The following is a 13,096-nucleotide window of genomic DNA, read 5'->3' as shown; positions in this document are numbered from 1 at the left end:
ACTATTTAGTTTACACTTCACTGCAAATAGCCTTTGTCGTTTGTGTTTTTTTTGCCAAAAAGTAGCTGATGCACAGACATGGCAAAAGCTTTAAATAATATAGCGCTCTTTAAATTGAATCTTGATGGTAGTAGGAAAGCATTCAAACATCCTATCTGCTTTCCCCTTACTTCTGTACCTCTCGTTAGCTATAGGTTATGACAGAAGGATTGTCTCTGAATTGATTACAGTGGTGTCATGGTATTGTCACTGCAATGGTATTCCAGAGACCCAGAGTACAGTCTGGGGTCCCAGGTTCAAATTCAACCACTGCAGATGGTGAAATTTGAATTCAATTACAAAAATCTGGAATTGCACTACTGCCTACGGTGCTAAGGATCCAGGTTCGAATCCCGGCCCTGGGCCACTGTCTGTGTGGAGTTTGCACATTCTCCCCGTGTCTGTGTGGGTTTCACCCCCACAACCCAAAGATGTGCAGGTTAGGTGGATTGGCCACGCTAAATTGCCCCTTAATTGGAAAAAAATAATTGGGTACTCTAAATTAGAAAAAGAAAAATGTGGAATTAAAAAAGCCTTGTGATGACCATGAAACGATTGTCGTAAAAACCTGTTGAAAAGTCAATGTTGGCTCAGCTAACAACTTTCTCTGGGTGGCCGCATTGTTAATACCGCAAACCAAACAGTCGCGTAACATTTCTGACAATGTCTCACCATAGTCACAGTACTCCACAATCCTGCGTAGCCTGGATAGAAAGTCGGCAAGGGATTCTCCTGGGGTCCTCTCAGCGGTATTAAACCGGTTAATCTGGTTCACTAATGTCCTTTAGGGAAGGAAATCTGCCGTCCTTATCTGATCTGGCCTATATGTGACTCCAACCCACAGAAATGTGGTTGACTTTTAACCGCCCCTCAAAGGCAATTAGGGATGGGCAATAAATGCTGGCACAGCCTGCGACGACCATATCTCATGAACAAAAAAAATTGATACTTGCCCCGCAGAGGATGAGTTTCCCACCCTAACTGCATGGCACTGTAATATTCAACATCAAATTTGCTAGCTTATCGAAATCAGTCTGCAACCTATTGATTTGGCCTAAATTACCAACTGCTATGAACAATCTGTGGCTTTAGGAATTATTCCGCTGACCTCATCTAACACATTAAGGAAAATAATTAACAGCAGTGGTTCCAACAGAGGCTTTTGGAATTCTTGTTGTGACCAGGCCCCATTCAGACCCATCTGTATTAATGAGAATGTTCTGCCTCCATAACGCATAAAATTCAATTCTTCCCAATACAGCATTTTTCCAAATTCTGTATGAAAATCAGGAAGTTCAACATTGTTATAACCTGCTTGCTTACCATTGGCTGGGGACTAATGACAATCCCACAATCCTGTGGGAGTATGAGCTTCCCCAATGAGGGGGGGGGCGGAGAAATCATTAGCAGACTCCCTGTATAAATCAAGCTTGCCAGTTTGGAAACAGCAGGAAGGAGTGAGCAGCAAGCAAAGTTGTTGTTGCTGCTGCTGCTGCTGCTGCTGCTGCTGCTGCTGCTGCTGCTGCTGCTGCTGCTGCTGCTGCTGCTGCTGCTGCTGCTGCTGCTGCTGCTGCTGCTGCTGCATATATATGCTATTGTAAATAAATGTTATTTCTTTGTATCCTTAAAACTCGTGCTGGATTCTTTGTGGCCCTCACAAAACTGGCCTCGAGGGTTAAAGTGAATAGCTGTCTACACTGCTGAAGCCACCTCCCTAGATTTTTGTTGGATACAGGTTGGAAGTTGTTTTCTGTTACACCATGCCTCTGTACGGACGTTTGGATGTTTTTGATGCTGCGCTGGAAAGTTGGAACCAATACGCACAACGGATGCGTTACTATATCCGGGCAAACAATATCATCGAAAACAAGCGCCAGGTGGTCATATTGCTCACCGCCTGTGGCCCGCATACATTTGGGGTGATTGGGAGCCTTACGTACCCAGCTGCGCCGGACACTAAAACTTTTGATGAACTTGTGAATTTAGTGGGGCAACATTTTAACCCAACCCCGTCCATGATAGTCCAACGTTACCGGTTTAATACTGTTGAGAGGACCCCAGGAGAATCCCTTGCCAACTTTCTATTCAGGCTACGCAGGATTGTGGAGTACTGTGACTATGGTGAGACCTTGTCAGAAATGTTACGCGACTGTTTGATTTGCGGTATTAACAATGCGGCCACCCAGAGAAAGTTGTTAGCTGAGCCAACATTGACTTTTCAACAGGCCAGTCAAAGAGTATTGTCCCGAGAGAGTGCAGAACGAGGAGTGCAGGAGCTATAAGGGCAGCACGGTAGCATTGTGGATAGCACAAATGCTTCACAGCTCCAGGGTCCCAGGTTCGATTCCGGCTTGGGTCACTGTCTGTGGGGAGTCTGCACATCCTCCCCGTGTGTGCGTGGGTTTCCTCCGGGTGCTCCGGTTTCCTCCCACGGTCCAAAAATGTGCGGGTTAGGTGGATTGGCCATGCTAAATTGCCCATAGTGTCCAAAATTGCCCTTATTGTAGGGTGGGGTTACTGGGTTATGGGGATAGGGTGGAGGTGTGGACCTTGGGTAGGGTGCTCTTTCCAAGAGTCGGTGCAGACTCGATGGGCCGAATGGCCTCCTTCTGCACTGTAAATTCTATGAAATTCTATGATATAGGGAATGGAGGTGCATACCTTGGGGCGCAACCCCTTCAGCCCGAAAACGTCCCCCTGCACTCCTGCGGTACCTTGGGCGAGGCGACGTCCGGATCGACGCCAGTGGCCATCGGACATTCCTCCCCGAAGGGAGACTTCTCCAGAACCAATGGATGAAGAGCCATGTCCGTTTCAGACGTGTAGGCACCCACCCCGTCGCGGACACTGGTCCTGGGGGCTCGCCGTCGTTCCAACCGAAACTGGGACCAGCCCAGGGGCCGTACCTTCCATGTGGATGAACCTGCGGCGACTTCTCCTGAGGACGTGGAGACGGAGGACGACTGCCTGCAGCTGCATTGTGTGGCAGCTCCCCGTGTGGCCCCCATTAAGGTGACAGTACAGGTCAATGGTCACCTCCTTGAGATGGAGTTGGACACTGGCGCAGCGGTCTCCGTGATCGCCCAGACGACATTCGACCGCATCAAGCAGGGTATACAGACCCTTACATTAACCGACACACAGGCCAGGTTGGCCACCTGCACGGGGGAACCATTGGACATTGCAGGAACTACGATGACCCCTGTTGTTTATGGACGCCAGGAGGGGCGTTTCCCACTTATCGTGGTGCGCGGCCATGGGCCCAGCCTGTTGGGTCGGGACTGGTTGTGCCATTTGCGGTTGCAGTGGCAGCACGTCCTCCAAACAGTTTCTGGAGGGTTGACTGAGGTGCTAGGCCGATACCCAGATGTATTCCAGCCCGGTTTGGGGAAATAAAAGGGGCCGTAGCCCATATTCAAGTCGAACCAGGAGCCACGCCGCGCTATTTCCGGGTGCGCCCGGTGCCTTACGCCTTGCTCGAGAAGGTAGAAGGGGAGCTCACTCGTTTGGAGACTTTATGAATTAGCAGGCCCGTCCGTTTCGCTGACTAGGCAGCACCAATTGTACCTGTACTGAAGCCAGATGCCAAAGTTCGCTTGTGCAGCGACTATAAACGTACAGTGAATACGGCTTCCCGACTCGACCGATATCTAATGCCTCGCATAGAGGATCTCCACGCGAAGCTTACAGGCGGACTCTCGTTCACAAAATTAGATATGAGTCAAGCCTACCTACAGTTGGAGCTGGACCGTGCCTCCCGGCCATATGTAACGATTAATACACTCCGGGGCCTGTATGCATATACACGGTTGCCCTTTGGAGTATCCTCTGCCTGCGCTATTTTTCAAAGCGTTATGGAGGGCATTTTGAGAGGTTTACCGCGTGTCGCTGTCTACTTAGATGACATTTTGATCACAGGGACATCGGAGCAGGAACATTTGGAAAATCTGGAAGCTGTCCTTAGACGCTTTTCGGAGGCTGGAGTCTGTTTATGTTGCACAAAGTGCGTCTTTCAGGTGAAGAAAGTAGTCTACCTGGGTTATCGGGTGGACCGCGAAGGTTTGCACCCCGTCGCAGAGAAGGTGCGTGCGATTCAACAGGCCCCCGCCCCGACTGACACTTTGCATCTTCGTTCTTTTCTCGGCCTTGTAAACTATTACGGGAAGTTCCTCCCCAATCTGGCAACTACGCTGGCCCTGTTGCACCTCCTGCTAAAGAAAAATCACACCTGGGTTTCGGGTCAGCCGCAAGAAACCGCTTTCCGGCGAGTAAAACAACAATTGTCGTCGTCTGGGTTACTAACCCACTATGATCCTGGAAAGCCTTTGCTCGTCACATGTGATGCAACCCCGTATTGTATTGGGGCCGTCCTGTCCCACAAGATGGAGAACGGGGCCGAGTGGCCGATAGCTTTCACCTCCCGCTCATTGACTGCAGCGGGAAAAAAGTACGCGAAGATCGAGAAGGAGGGCCTGGCAGTGGTCTTTGCGGTGAAACGTGTATGGCCGCCACTTCACTATCGTGACTGATCATAAGCCTCTGCTGGGACTTTTCAGAGAGGATAAGCCAATACCGCCCATTGCTTCCGCACGGATCCAGCGCTGGGCTTTGTTGCTCGCTGCATACGAGTATTCTCTGGAGCACAAACCAGGAACGCAGATAGCAAATGCCGACGCACTGAGCCGATTGCCTTTACCGACCGGCCCCATGTCAACCCCCATGACCAGTGAGGTGGTTGCAACCCTAAATTTTATGGACACCTTGCCTGTCATGACATCACAGATCCGTGAGTGGACCCAGACGGAGCCAGTCCTGTCAAAGGTTTGGCACATTGTCCTGTGTGGTGGGCAGCATAGACAGCTCCCAGGCGAGTTGCGGGCATTTTCCTCCAAGCTGTCAGAATTCAGGGTGGAAGACGGCATCCTCTTGTGGGGGGCGTGTGTGATTCTCCTGGAAAAAGGACAGGAGCTGATACTAAGAGACTTGCACAATGGGCATCCAGGTGTGACCAAAATGAAAATGTTGGCATCTGGCTTCATTACAGGTACAATCGGTGGCCAGGCCTCAACACCGACATTGAGAAGGTGGCCCAAAACTGCTCCATTTGCCAGGAGCATCAGAAGCTTCTGCCAGCCCGCCCCTACATCACTGGGAATGGCCAGGGCGGCCATGGGTGCGCTTGCATGCAGATTTTGCCGGCCCTTTTCAAGGATCCATGTTCCTTTTATTAATCGACGCCCAGTCTAAATGGCTAGAGGTGCATAAGATGTTAGGCACAACGTCCTGCGCAACAATTGAGAAGAAGAATTTGTCTTTTAGTACGCATGGCCTCCCCGATGTGCTGGTCACGGATAACGGCACTCCATTCACAAGTGAGGAGTTTGCGAGGTTCATGAAGATGAACGGCATACGCCATATCCGCACTGCCCCTTACCACCCGGCTTCAAATGGGTTGGCGGAGCGTGCAGTGCAGACATTCAACTGAGGCCTAAAGAAGCAGTCTTCTGGGTCAATGGACACGAGACTGGCTCGCTTTTTGTTTTCGTATAGGACCACCCCCCATGCGGTGACTGGGGAAGCTCTCGCGGAACTCCTAATGGGCCGGAGACTTCGCACCCGCCTTAGCATGGTTTTCCCGGACATTGGCGCAAAAGTACGCCGCACACAAGAACAGCAGGGACATGTTTTTTCTCGGCATCAGCCGATTCGGCAGTTTGCGCCCGGTGGCCCAGTGTCCGTTCAGAATTTTACTGGTGGTGCCCAGTGGGTCCCTGGCGTAATCGTTCGCCAAACGGGACCTATATCTTACCAGGTACAAGCCCAGGGTCGTCTCCTGCGCAAACATGTAGACCACTTTCAGCCCAGAAGACTATCCCTTCCAAACATTCCCCGCCCCTGGAGCTCATTTCTACAGCCACAGAGACCCGAGACAATGGAAAGTAGTCCCCACAATCTTCCCTGGTACCTCACTCAAAGCCTGCGCAGGTCGTTACAGAACCGTGTGGAGATAGAGACGCCGAGATGGCGGAGGCAGCAGACTCTGACTCCGAGATGGAGACACAGGACGCATCAGAGGGGGAATCCTCGGGCCCACGGGCCGTGGATGTACAACCGTTATGCCGTTCATCACGGAAGCGCCGATCTCCGTCTTGTTACACGCCGCCCGATCCAGCGCCACCTGCAAATGGTGTCCGGCCTGCGGCAAAACGGGTCCGATACCCTCCTTCGCCAGGGTCTTCAATGGATTCCTTGGACTTTGGGGGGGAGGGAATTTATAACCTGCCTGCTTACCATTAGCTGGGGACTAATGACAATCCCACAATCCTGTGGGAGTACGAGCTTCCCCAATGAGGGGGGCGGAGAAATCATTAGCAGACTCTCTGTATAAATAAAGCAGGCCAGTTTGGAACCAGCAGGAAGGAGTGAGCAGCAAGCGAAGTTGCTGCTGCTGTTGTATATATATGTTTGTGTAAATGAATTTTATTTCTTTGTATCCTTAAAACTCGTGCTGGATTCTTCGTGGCCCTCACAAAAAACATCAAAAATGTTATGTTTCATCATTCAAAAAGCATTCACAGGATTTAATCAGGTTAGTGCTAAAGGACAAGTGATTTTTTTCACATTTCTTCAAGCCATGTTTGAAGACCCTATTAACTATCAATTTATCCAAGTGACCATAAATCACATCCCCTGTTATGCTCTCCAGCAGATTCCTAACAACTGATTTCAATATGATAGGTCTATAGTTCCGATAATTCAATTTATTTACCTTCTTAAATAATGAGGCCACATGTGCTTTCCTCTAATTGATGGAACCAGCATATTCCTGAATGAGTTATCAAATATCTGAGCCAATCACTCACATTCCACATCACACAATTGCTTAGGAACTCAGAGACAAATTGAATTTGCTCCATTTGTTCAAATGTTCCCTCAGATAGTCTGCTGGGAGCCGAGGGTATAATGATTGAGGGCCATGGTCATCTATGGATATTACCACAAATAATACAGGACTAAAGACTAAAACAATGTAACATTTTATTTACAATGATATTAAGCATAATAATCGGTAGATATAAAATACTGTATGAGCATAACATTGACAATGACCTTGAAACTACAGTGCACAAATTTGGTGAATGCACCTGTGTTAAAATTAAGATCGAATAAAAATTAGTATACTGGCATAGCCTGGTTGGATAGCCTGTTTTTGTACTGTATATATTGTATTGTATCTGATTGTTAATCATTCCTTTATCAGAAGGCGATGATAATAATGAGAATGGATGGTATAAATTATTTATTAATAAGTGAAGTTCACCAGAGGCGCTCTCATTATTCTCCTACAAATTCACAAGACAAACAGTGGAATCTACATTTACTGCAACAATAACTTGCACTTATGTAGCAACTTTAACATCGTAGAAACACCCCAAAGTACCTCGGTGAGATTCTCTGGCCTCTCTGTGGCATGTTTCTCTGTGACGGGAGGCAGCCCACTGCTGGCCGACGGCAGGATCTTCTGGTCCCGCCACTGAAAATGGGATTTCCCATTGAATCCACCCCACGCTGCCATCATTTAGGTGTCAAAACTAATTCATTTGTACAAACAAGAGCAATTTGTTATTTCATTCTTCTTTACCATTGAACAAAACTGTTATGTTTTGTCATGGAAAGTGCATGTTTAATTTAATGGCCCATTCTCAAAAGTGAAGGCATGGCTTACACTATTCACCTTTTATGCAGTTGCAAAATACTTTTTTGCAGGCTTGTGAGTGGAAGTTTGTGATAATCAGGCATCCGATCCGACACAGAAGCCTTGTTTGGGGATCTGTGGTATCTGCAAATAGGGCAAGTAGCAAGAAGGCTCTTTAGCCAATAACATTTAAGAACCCTCACTCAAACACACAGGCTACAAACCAGGAAGCAGAAAACATGAAACATAAAATGTCTCTAAATAATTGTACAGGCTGGGTGTTACAGAGTGTAATTTTGAGTGCAGAGTGCTCTTATAAGCCTTTCTCCTATGTAATTGTTTTCATCTGTCTTGTGAGAGTTCTGAGTATGTGAGGGCTTTGCCTGTTTTCAGTCTGGAGGGTGACCTGTAAGCAAAACCTGTTTTACCAGTGCTCCTATTTTCATAGTTATTACTGTTACTAGTGTTCTGTTGAGTTACTGATATTGTCAAACTTTGATATTTATTTTTATAAAGAAGCTCCTTCATTAGACAACACATTCGACTACCTACTTTGTGGTCTCAAGTTACCACAATGTGAAATAAAGATTGGCACAAAAGAAAAGAAGGGAGAGAATTGAAAAAAAACAATGAACTAAAAGTATATATATTTTTCAAATTTTCAACATTAATCTGACAGACTGAAACTCAACATTTGTAACAGTACCTTAGAGAGATTGTCCAGCAGTAATTATCACAAATTACATTGCTTAACACTGAGGCATTAGCCCAAGAGTTTCCAGCCATTTTTCTGCAAAACTAGTCACTAAGTATGTATCCTAAATTCACACCATTTCAGTGCCTAGCTTATCAGTGAGGGCTGAAACAGTGTTCTCTGTGAAAGAGTAGCATATCTCTGGCAGAAACGTCTACAGCTTAACCACATATATGTGGATATCAGAAGTTGCTGTCAGATTTAACCTGTAATAATGGCGAATGCTGTTAGCCCCGCTGTTATCATTGCAGCAAAAACCGAGCCAGTAAGACTATTTTATTTGAATTTTGCTTTCAAGGGAACACACAATTCAGACTATCTTATACGGTTGGTGGAAAACATGTATTTGTTAATAATAATCTTTATTAAAAATAATGTTAATCAGTGTCACAAGTAGGCTTACATTAACTCTGCAATGAAGTAAGTGTGAAAATCCCCTAGTCGCCACACTCCGGTGCCTGTTCGGGTACACTCACGGGGAATTCAGAATGTCCAATTCACAGAACAAGCATGTCTTTCGGGTCTTGTGGGACTTGTTGAGAGTTATCTTGTGAATTATGAAGTACTCTTTTGCAGAGCCCTAACGTGCTTACATCTGTGGAATATCCTTGGCGATCATTCTCAAGAAATGCAGAAAGTAACCTTGCTGGTAGACACAAATGTGCTGTCACCATCCCAGTTATAAGAATAATGAAAACTTAGCACATTTCAAGTAGGGTTGACAGCATTTGGACAATGTATTCTTTTATACAATTTTGTTTGCCTTTTATAAAGAAAATATTTCAGTTGGGGGTAAAAGGTTTGATAGATCAAGATCGCCGATCTAAAATGTCCACTTTTGATCTTCTGTCAACACATTGCATTGTTTTTGCAAATGCATTTTTGATTTATGAATCAAATTGTGCATTTAACCTAAGAAAATAAAGAAAATTACAATCCTTCTCCAACACAGCTAAAGGTCAAATGTGTCTAGTATAGCTAACAGAGTAAGAAGTGTTTCTTCAGTACCTTTTAATGTGGTTTCTGACAAGGTACTAGAAATGGAAACCCCAAAATTACATTTATTTCTCTCAGCTAGTTACTTAATATTTTAAACACATTTTGATTTGTAAGTTAAATGTTATTTCATATAGAATTGTTCTATTTATAGAGGAAGAAACAGCAATATTAAAACATATTAATGTCACCTCGTTTGTTTGCACAATGTAATCCTCAGATCATCGTCTGAAACATGTATAAATCCTGGATAATAATCTTTATTATTGTCACAAGTAGGCTTACATTAACATTGCAATGAAGTTACTGTGAAAATCCCCTAGTTACCACCATCTGGCGTGTCTGTTCGGGTACACTGAAGGAGAATTCAGAATGTCCAATTCACCTAACAGCATGTCGTTCAGGACTTGTGGGAGAAAACCCGAGCACCCGGAGGAAAACCATGCCGACACGGGGAGAACGTTCAGACTCAAGTGACCCAAGCCGGGAATTGAACCTGGGACACTGGGGCTGTGATAAAATGTTTTCAATGATCAATCAGCTCCTGATTGTATTACAACATTAGTCTAAACATGGACAAAACAGTTGAACTCAAGAGGTGAGGTGAGAGTGACTGTTCTTGACTTCAAGGCAGTGTTTGATTAAGTGTGACATCAAGGAATGCTTCCAAAAGTGGAGTCAATGGTAATCTGGGGGAAAACACTCCACTGGTTGGAGTAATACCGAGCACAATGAAAGATGATTGTGGTAGTTGGAGGTCAATCATCACGGTCCAAAGACATGACTGCAGGAGTTCCTCAGCATAGTGTCCTCGGCCCAACTATGTTCAGTTGCTTCATCAATGACCTCCTCTCCATCTTAAGGTCACAAGTTATGTTCACTGATAACTGCACAATGCTAAGCACCATTGTTTCAGATACTGAAACAGCCTATTCCCATGTGCAGCAAGACCTGAACAACATTTGGTTTGGGCTGATAAGTGGCAAGTAACTTTCATGCCAAACCAGTACCATGCAATGACCATCTCCAATAAGAGAGGTTCTATCTGTCTCCCCTTGACATTCAGTAGCATTACCATCACTGAATCCATCATTATCAACATCCTGGGGGTTACCGTTGAACTGGGTCGGCCATATACAGTAGCTACAAAGCAGGTTTGAGGTTGGACAGTAACTCACCATCTGACTCCCCAGTGCTTGTCCACAATCTACAAGGCACATGCCAAGAATATGATGGAATACTTCTACTTGTCTGGATGAGTGCAGCTCTAATAATACTCAAGAAACTCAACACCATTTAGGACAAAGCAGCCCACTTGATTGGCATCTCATCCACCACTGAGCACAGTGGAAGCTGCATGTACCACCTACAAGATGCACTGTAGCAATTTACCAAGGCTCCTTCGACAGCATCTTCCAAACTCGCCACCTCTACCACGTAGAATGACAAGGGCAGCCGATGCTTGGGAAAACTATCGCCTGCAAATTCCCCTCAAAGCCACACACACCCTGGCTTGGAAATATGTCATCATTCCTTCACTATTGCTGGATCAAAATGCTGTAACCCCCTCTCTGAAAACACTGTTGGTGTACCGCATGGACTGCAGCGGTTCACGATAGCAGCTCACCACCTTCTTAGGGGCAGTTAATGATGGGCGATTAAAAATGCTGGCCTCGCCAGGAACAGCCAAATCTCCTGAAAGAATAAAACATTTTAAAAAGCGCTCCCTATATACTAGGAACCCAAAAATGATAAAAGGCAGCAAGTGGATTCCTTGTGGGTGGGCGGGCCATGTTGCATATGGGACTCATTGCCTAGCGTCCCAATCAAATCATGATGCCTGGACACTGTGTCTGAACACTGCGAAAAGCACACCACACAGGCAGCAGCCAACACTGAAAACCCAGGGGATGCGACACAGCTCCGGGGACATGTCCATGGCTGGATAAGTGGGGGAGGGGACCAGTGCCCGGTCCAGGTGACGCTTTGAGCGGCTGTCCGGAGTACAGAGCCTGGGGTCTGGTGAGGGGGGCCTGCTGCAGCCCGGTGTGCATAGGCAGGGTATTCCAGGTTGGGGTGAAATAAATGGGGTATTGGAGGTCCCGGGTTGGGAGCAACTGCTGTTTGTCAGTCTAACACCCTCTCCCTATGCCTTAAAGATATTGAATGCTATGGCAGGGGATTTGAACCCAGAACTTGCTGCGTAATAATGATGCTGCGTAGCCCGGGCGGCCAGACGTCGGAGACGGCGGAAGCAGAAGCATCTGCAGGTGCTCAAGGCGGTGGCCCATGTGCCGGACCCTGTCCTACACTTTTTGGACTTGGCTGCTCATCAGGACAGAGAGGGACTCAAGGAGCCAATGCCGCGATGGCCCAATGTGTACAGGTGCCGCTGGTAATTTGAACAGATGACCGACAGCGCATACCGCGGGAGCCTCCGTCTCAACAAGGTGATGGTGCGACACCTGTGCCAAGTGCTTATGGACTTGGCACCACATGGAGCCGGAGGACACCCGTTCCTGGTGGCCATCAAGATCACTACAGCCCTGAACTTTTACGCCTCAAGATCATTCCAGGGCTCAAGTGGGGACCTGTGGTATCTCACAGGCCACAGCTCACAGGTGGCCTTCATCGTTACACAGGGATGGCACGGTGGCACAGTGGTTAGCACTGCTGCCTCTCAGCTCCAGGTACCTGGGTTCTATTCCGGCCTCGTGGAACTGTGTGGAATTTGCAATTTTTCCGCATGTCTGCGTGGGTGCTCCGTTTTCCTCCCACAGTCCAAAGATATGCAGGTTAGGTGGGCAGGCCATGTTAAATTGCCCGTTAGTGTCCATGAAGTTAATAATAATAATCTCTTATGTCACAAGTAGGCTTACATTAACACTGCAATGAAGTTATTGTGAAAAGCCCCTAATCGCCACACTCTGGCTCGTGTTCGGGTACACAGAGGGAGAATTCAGAATGTCCAAATTACCGAACAGCACGTCTTTCGGGACTTGTGCGAGGAAACCTGAGCACCCGGAAGAAACCCAAGCAGTCATGGGGAGAACATGCAGACTCCACACAGAAAGTGACCCAAGCCGGGATTCGAACCTGGGACCTGGGACCCTGGAGCTGTGTAGCAACAGTGCTAACCATTGTGCTACATGCCGCCCATCCAGTTAGGTGGGATTACTGGGTTAGGTGGGTGAAGTGGAGGCCTGGTCTTAAGTAGGTGTTCTTTCCAAGGGTCAGTGCAAACTCGATGGGCCAAATGGTATCCGTTCTGCACCTTAAATCCTGTGATCTATGCCCTGTATGCCCGGGCGGAAAACTACATCATCTCCATCATCGCCGGAATGCCCCAGGTCCAGGGTGTAATAGATGCCACGCATGTTGCCCTGCGCTCACCCCCATCTGGGGATGCCCTACGTTAACAGAAAGGCGTTCCACTCCCTGAACATACAGCTCATGTGTGACCACCAGATGAAGATCATGCACGTGTGCACGCTTCCCGGGTAGTGTCCACGACAGCTACATCCTGGGGCAGTCGGTCATTCCCATCCTCTTCGAGGGCCTCCCCAAGATGGGCAGCTGGCTCTTGCGGGATAAGGGGTATCCACTGAGGA

This window comes from Scyliorhinus torazame, chromosome 8 (genome assembly GCF_047496885.1).
Source record: "Scyliorhinus torazame isolate Kashiwa2021f chromosome 8, sScyTor2.1, whole genome shotgun sequence".
Classification (NCBI taxonomy): domain Eukaryota; kingdom Metazoa; phylum Chordata; class Chondrichthyes; order Carcharhiniformes; family Scyliorhinidae; genus Scyliorhinus; species Scyliorhinus torazame.
Note: the sequence above shows the minus strand (reverse complement) of the source record.